We start from the raw sequence: 991 nt of genomic DNA on the forward strand, positions 1-991 counted from the left end.
AATGCCGTGAGTAAATTACCAAACTTCTTAGCAAATTTACTTGGCGCAGCCGCAGTGCGAACATTGCGCATGCGCAGTTTTCGGAAAATCGCTGCGATGCGATGAAAAAGAACGAGCTAACAACTCGGAATGAGGGCAATAGTGTATTTTGTTTATGCATATACTTTTTTCTCTAATCTGTCTTGGATAATACTAGTAAATTAATAATCTATGAAACAATGCTTGTAGAAATAATAACCATATTTCTCCATTACTTTATTTAAAAACCTGTTCATTTGTACTTTATTCTTAAATAAAGCACAATCTGATGTTCCCAACTGGTCTGTTCGGTCCATACAGTATATGTGAGTTGAACAGAGTACTGTTAAAAACACAATTTTCATTTAATAAATTGCCTCTCGTTTTCTTGTTTGATAGCTGATATGATTTACCACAAAGCCTACATATACAATCAACTGATTACTGAAATCGAAATCACTTTAATGAAATCATTTTACAAACACTTTAAGGGTCTTACCAAAATGAGGCCAACACGGCTGACTGAAATCAACACTACCATAATATATTATACATTATTAAGCATATATCTGTGTTTATGCTATTTAAAGTGTACCCTTGTTAGGTCACAGAGGACTTAACCAATTTAATTCCTGCTAATATAATAAAAATAAGATTATGGCTTTTGTTTTATTATACAGATACAGAAAAAAAGACATCAATCAGAGTTACAGCATATAGCAATAAGCAAATGTTCTAAATACAGTATGTACACATATCTAAATAAAATTTTATTTTAACCTCTTCAGTGCCGAAAGCCAAAAGATAATTTGTAGACTTGGAACACAAGAGGTTGTCATTTTCTCTTTATCCCTGAAAAAATAATATATACATGTTGTAACTGGACATTTACTGTATACATCTGGTGTATTGTTTTGAGAAATGGACTGTATATGGAAGATGAGGAAATGAAACAGCACAGTCATTGGCTGGT

Source organism: Pseudophryne corroboree, chromosome 4, assembly GCF_028390025.1.
Source record: "Pseudophryne corroboree isolate aPseCor3 chromosome 4, aPseCor3.hap2, whole genome shotgun sequence".
Lineage (NCBI taxonomy): Eukaryota > Metazoa > Chordata > Amphibia > Anura > Myobatrachidae > Pseudophryne > Pseudophryne corroboree.